This window comes from Pyxicephalus adspersus, chromosome 7, assembly GCF_032062135.1.
Source record: "Pyxicephalus adspersus chromosome 7, UCB_Pads_2.0, whole genome shotgun sequence".
In the NCBI taxonomy this organism is placed as follows: domain Eukaryota; kingdom Metazoa; phylum Chordata; class Amphibia; order Anura; family Pyxicephalidae; genus Pyxicephalus; species Pyxicephalus adspersus.
Genome location: NC_092864.1, coordinates 60,146,770 through 60,152,694, shown reverse-complemented (window position 1 = coordinate 60,152,694; position 5,925 = coordinate 60,146,770). Strand labels below are relative to the sequence as shown.

Sequence of the window (5,925 nt, the reverse complement as noted above, 5' to 3'; positions counted from 1 at the left end):
TACCTACCAGTGGTTATGAGCTCCATGTACTCTCATACTTACCTACCATCAGTTATGGGCTATATGTACTGTCATGCCGACTCACCAGTGGTTATGGGTTCCATGTACTCCCATACTTCTTCCAGTGGTTACAGGTTCTGTGCACTCTCATACTTACCTACCAGTGGTTTTGGGCTCTGTGCACTCTAAAACTTACATACCAGCAGGTATGTGCCTTGGTATTCTAATACTTATGTAACAGCAGAGACATGCCCATCATTGATTTTGGGCTCTGTGTACTCTAATACTTTCCTACCAGCAGGTAAATACTTTGTTACAGAAAACCAATACAAAAAAAAAAAAAGAATTGCAGCTATTGAATTACTTTTCTGAAAGTACAGATTTCCAGAATGTCCTGCTGATCCCATGGCTTTACTACTTTCTGAGGTATGGACCCAGAACAGCAATGCAGATTAGGATTTCTGATTCTATGCTGATTATTTGAGATTTGCATGGCTGAAGGAAAGGTCAGCAATGACAGCCTCCATGACTCAGGACAGACTTCCATTTTTATTTTGGGCAGTTCTAATAATTGTCCGTACCTGAACATCAACATTTACCCTCAGTGACCCCGTGTTGGCAGCTGAGCAGAGCTCCTAGAAATATGGTTTGTAGATTACTAGAAGAGGTGTCAGGTTTTAGGAGGAGAGAGGAAGGTAAAATAGCTCATGTAAATCAGGTTCAATTTATCTGTATGCAGTACGGTATTCCTTGACCTTTTATCCAATTCACTAAACTGCAGGTCCAGTGTTGAATGTAATGAACACAATGGGCTCTTAGATTGTAAGCTCTTCGGGGCAGGGTCTTCTCCTCCTCCTGTGTCACTGTCTGTATCTGTCTGTCATTTGCAATTCCCATTTAATGTACAGCGCTGCATAATATGTTGGCGCTAAATAAATCCTGTTTTTTATTATAATTACTAATAATAATAATATTGGGCTTACAATAAAACGTCTTTTATTTATCATGACGGATCATTTTGCTTACCTGTCAGCACCTTTTATGTTTTCTGCCCCCTGCCATGCACATCTATGTGTCTCACACAGTTCTGCACTTAGGTAAGGCTATGTTCCCCCTGGTCATGAGGTTGCAGTGCAGTTCCCACATCCTCATGCCAGTCATCTGCTGCTTTGGGGAAGATACTACAAGTGTGGGGAATGAATGGGGGCGGCAGTAGGCAGTACAGCACCATTCATCGCTGCCAGCTGTGTGCAGGATCAGGCAATCCACCCAGCTCTTGGCAGCTGACATCTTGCCACCAGAATAAATTATTATCATCATATAATATAACAAGCTAATCATTAAGGTAAATAAATCATAGCGACCATTTAGTGTAGTGTTTCTCAACCAGGGTTCCTTCAGAGGTTGCTAGAGGTTCCATGGGCAATGAGTATATTGTGCCACCCAGGTCAGTTTAAGTGACCCCAATGATCTTTCTGGCTATCTGTAATGGTGACATTCTTCCCACTGGCCAGCAATGTAAGAGGCATTCTTCCTACTGACCTCCAAGCTAATATACTGTGATTAATTATGGGAGAGGGGTTCCTGAAATGTATTATAAGGGTTCCCTATGTAAAAAAGTCCAATAAACCCTGCATTAGAATATATTCTCCTATGCACACAGCACACAATAAATACTCTCTATTGTATAATAACAGAATATAGGGTTTATTTTACAATGACCTACAATTATTAAACCTGATCATCAGAGTTTTAATGCATTTTATTTAGCCTGGATCTCTCCAGAGATTAAACTAGAAATCACACCAACATGTTATTGTGATAGAGCTGCAGCATTGTCAGAGATCACAGGGTGCAGATATGGAATGACTTGGCAAGTTTCTGCGGCATTGAATGAGCTGCCCAGAGCTCTGCCCCTCCCAGACACTGGAGGAGAGCACATACACACATATTATATACACATCATATACACATCATACATATTATATACACATCATACAGGGATATTATATTCACATCTCACATATTTACCAACATCATTCTGCTTAACAAATAAATAATAATAATAATAGTAATGATAATAAATAATAATAATAAATCATAAAAAAATTATAAATAAGAATAATGATAAATAATAAGAATAATGATAAATAATAAGAATAACATTAATAATAAAGATCCCTGCAATAACAGATCTGATGTCAGTGCAGATCACTATACACAATCCATGCAATAATAAATCCAGAGCAGTGCCCGGTGCATTACATGCAGAATATGCACACATCACCGAGGCACGATCAGGCTGTAGATCTATGATCGGTCAGTGATTATCGTTACCTGCTAATTGAAAGTTGTACAATCCCCGATCACCGTAATGGCAAAGACACTGAACGATCTCCAAGACAAACCACTTTCCAGGGTTCACCCCTCGCCCCGCCTACCTCCCCAGCTGATGCTCCCTCAGCCTATCGCAGGAGGACAAACGAGACAGACAGCCAATAGGATCTCACCACGCAAAATGGAACCAAGCCTTTTTTTCAGGACGTGCACAGCTTGAGTGGGCGTGGCAAAGCCTTATGTTCCTCGCCAGGCACGGTGCTGCTTCCTAGGATAGGGTTCGGTTGGGCTGGGGGGCGGGATGAGGGCGGGGCTTTATGTGTAGTAATTAGGGCAAAGTTGACAGCTAGATAGAGCTGGGAGCAGTGGGCGGAGCGACCTCATAGAGAGGAACAACAAGGGGATTGTAGTCTGCATGCCATTGGAGGAAGTGGGAAGAAGTTTACTCTAGGTGTAGTGATAGGTGCAGCCAACTATTGGCCCCTGTGCAGAACTGGAATGGGCCCCTCACACCCATGGTGTATATATGCCATCACCAATGTCCCTGGTCTGTGGTAATATTACAGGTGTCACCCAGCCCCCTCCCCATGGGCAAAGGTAGATGGGAGAAAAGCTGCAGTCAGCATTGCAAGTTGGGGCGAAGAGAAATCATAGCAAAAGGTTACCAGGACAGTATGGGGCAAATAATAAAATATTCATAGGCTGGCTTGAGGCTTCATATACAGATCACACCATGAGCAGGGTCGGCAGGAAAGGGAATCGTATTGGATTGTTAGGCATTTCATCTTTTCTGGGAATCTGCACAACTAGGAGATACAGGCAGTCCCCGGGTTACATACGAGATAGGGACTGTAGGTTTGTTCTTAAGTTGAATTTGTATGTAAATTGGAACAGGTACAATATTTTAATAAATGCAGTTAGGACAGATGTTTGTCTCAACATATTATTAGGCAGTGTGGTGTCAGTTACTGTATATAATCCTCACTGTGAGTTAATCACAAACAAAGCAAAATAAAACTATGGAGCCCAGACATTCATTACCTTCTGGAGCAAGCTGTGCATTGATATGCAAAAAATAAATAACTGGAGAGTTTGTCTTGGTCATTATAGAGTTAGAAGAGGCTGCAGAAAGATCAGTGGCAGCTGTGTTTAGCAAAAGATTTCCTCTGCAAGTCATGCAAACTGGCCCCTCCCCCCTTCAAGCCTCCATCCTGCACGCAAGGAGCAGGGAAGCCCATTAGGAACAAACCTACAGTCCCCATCCTGTATGTAACACCGGGACTATCTGTATGTTCATTGGTGTTCCCATAGATTTCAGATGAGGGGTACCTCACATAGAACACAATAAAGTCTCAGGCTTATACATCTCAATCCTGACACGTTTTACCTATGTTTAGGCTTCTTCAGAGGAAGGTGAGGCATATGGCTAAAATATATTTGATTGAATTAGACTTGAATAGGGTGGCTGGTGACCCAACAGTATGGGTGAGAGTGTAGGGTAGAAAAGGGGAAGAGAAGTGTTTTGTTGGAGTTTAGCAATGAATAAACCTTGTGGTTGTATCATAGGTGAGGGGATGTCAGTACAAGGATGCAAGTTAAAGCGTACCTAAACTCAGAATTTTCACATTACATAAAACGGTGGAGAACCCTTTTTATGTAAGGTAAAAATTCTGTTGTTTTTTTTTTGTTTTTCAGGTGCAACACGTTTTTTTTTTTAAAAAAAAGGGTGCAGCACCGGCCCCTAATTCTCGATTGTCTAGGCGATCAAGAATGAATGGGAACACAAAACCTCCCGGCATACTTACGTCACGTAGGCTCTTGGGTGCTCCTTCTGCGCATACCTGAGCATCTCGGGCATGCGCAGAAGAAGCCTTTTTGCGTAAATAGAAACATTTGCAGATCCCACGCATGCGCAGTGAAATCGTCAAATTTTTTTTTCATCCTACGTCACCCAATCTCGCGCCTGGGTCAGGTGACGTAGGATGAAGAACCAGGAAGAAGTAGAGAAGATGGTGGCGCCTGTATCCGGGATAGATGCTGGGACCATGCAGGATTGAAGGTAAGTGTATTTTTTTTTTTTTGGCTGTTTTGAGTTTAGTTCCTCTTTAAGTACTTGGACCAATGCGTCATAGAAGGAAGGTAGCAGTGGTTAAAGAAGCAATTTCATTAATTAAAGAGATTGGATCAAATACTCATTATTGCCCCCTAATTCTCAATTGTCTAGGCGATCAAGAATGAATGGGAACACAAAGCCTCCCAGCATACTTACGTCACGTAGGCACGTAGGGTGCTCCTTCTGCGCATACCTGAGCATTTCCGGCATGCGCAGAAGGAGCCTTTTTGCGTAAATAGAAAAATTTGCAGATCCGACGCATGCGCAGTGAAATTGTCAAATTTTTTTTTCATCCTACGTCACCCAATCTTGCGCCTGGGTCGGGTGACGTAGGATGAAGAACCAGGAAGAAGAGGAGAAGATGGTGGCGCCTGTATCCGGGATAGATGCTGGGACGATGCAGGATTGAAGGTAAGTGTATTTTTTTTTTGGGCTGTTTTGAGTTTAGTTAAGTACTTGGACCAATGCGTCATAGAAGGAAGGTAGCAGTGGTTAAAGAAGCAATTTCATTAATTAAAGAGATTGGATCAAATACTCATTATTTACTACTAACCTCATTCGATCCAATATCTTTGATTAACCAAACTTAATAACTTCTTTCTCAATAAGAAAGGGTCTCTCCATATAAGTATATTATATTTATCTCAATATTGTATCATCTATGCCATGGCCTCCTTTCTGCAGGAATGACCTGTTAAGTTCTGCAGATTACTGTTATGCAGTGTCTTTATACACACATCCTAAAAGAAAATGTTGTGATGTATTAAACTCAATGTAAATTCCTAGATGGAAGAATACATTTGGATTTCCTAGTGGCCAAAAGAAGAAAATCAAGTTAGATTAACTTCATTATAATCCATCTCCCCCACCATTTCAGATTTTTCATAGACCAAGGTGGTAACCCTAAATTAAAGCATGGTGGTTGTCATTTATGTATTGTGCATGTGTCATTACAAGTAGATTGATCTCAGCTTGGAGTGAAGTGGGGGTCATTGGCATTGTCACAAGAGGACCTTGTACTGACATTGTGTATATAAATATATATATATATATATATACACACATACTTACCTTGGAGGGGATCAGCACATACCAATTTAAATTTAAAGAGAAAGTAAACCCAAATCCCCCCAAAAAAATATACTTACCTTCAAACCCCGCAGGGCAGTCCGAACCTTCCGGGGGTGTCCTGCATCGGGTCCCGTGTCGTCAGGCAAGAATGGCTGTGGTTCTAAGGCTGGTTCGGGTGACACAAGGATGAGCAGATCTCCCCAGTGTGCAGGAAACCCATTGTTTTCCAGAAAACCACCTATAGAAATCAAAGAGGTACAGGACTACTTGCATATGTCTTTATTACAACATCCAGAACAAACGTCAATATTGTCCAGAACTCTTGCCTGTTGTTCTGACCCGTGTACTTCTTCAACTACTCCATGTGGTTAATTTATATTAGTGCTGCAACTTCCTTTTATAAA

General features: G+C 41.7%; 1 protein-coding gene across 1 annotated transcript in view; it reads right to left on the bottom strand.

The window, feature by feature from the left end:
- IDH1 (isocitrate dehydrogenase (NADP(+)) 1) overlaps positions 1–2,469 on the bottom strand; it is a 15,973-nt gene extending 13,504 nt beyond the window's left edge. Inside the window, exon 1 of the mRNA XM_072418653.1 lies at positions 2,338–2,469. The gene's annotated coding sequence lies outside the window, so the exon portion shown is untranslated. The remainder of the gene's footprint in view (positions 1–2,337) is intronic.
- Between the last annotated feature and the right edge of the window lie 3,456 nt (positions 2,470–5,925).